General features: G+C 48.8%; 1 protein-coding gene across 1 annotated transcript in view; it reads left to right on the top strand.

The window, feature by feature from the left end:
* LOC119587471 (heme-binding protein 1-like) overlaps positions 1-281 on the top strand; it is a gene marked incomplete at both ends in the record, with an annotated part of 2,025 nt that overhangs the window by 508 nt on the left and 1,236 nt on the right.

Below are 281 nucleotides of genomic sequence, written 5' to 3'. Positions count from 1 at the left end.
CTATCTCCCTCCACCCCTAACCCACTGTTAACCTGTCTGTTTATTGGTCTATCAATACATCAGCCAAACTATTTATAAATATGTATCCCTTTCCCTCTCTCCTTTTTCTCCAGTCTATACGCAAACCTTCCTAACCCTCGCCCTTCTCCCTCATCTCACTCAAGGAGGCGAGACCGACATGCCAAATTAACATCGCTCCCCCTGTCTCCCTTCTCAAGGAGCCAAAATCGACATGACAACCTAACCCCCACCCCCCTCTCTTCTTCCTTCTCAAGGAGCCG

Source organism: Penaeus monodon, chromosome 22 (genome assembly GCF_015228065.2).
Source record: "Penaeus monodon isolate SGIC_2016 chromosome 22, NSTDA_Pmon_1, whole genome shotgun sequence".
Classification (NCBI taxonomy): Eukaryota; Metazoa; Arthropoda; class Malacostraca; order Decapoda; family Penaeidae; genus Penaeus; species Penaeus monodon.
This window is presented reverse-complemented; position numbering and strand designations above follow the sequence as displayed.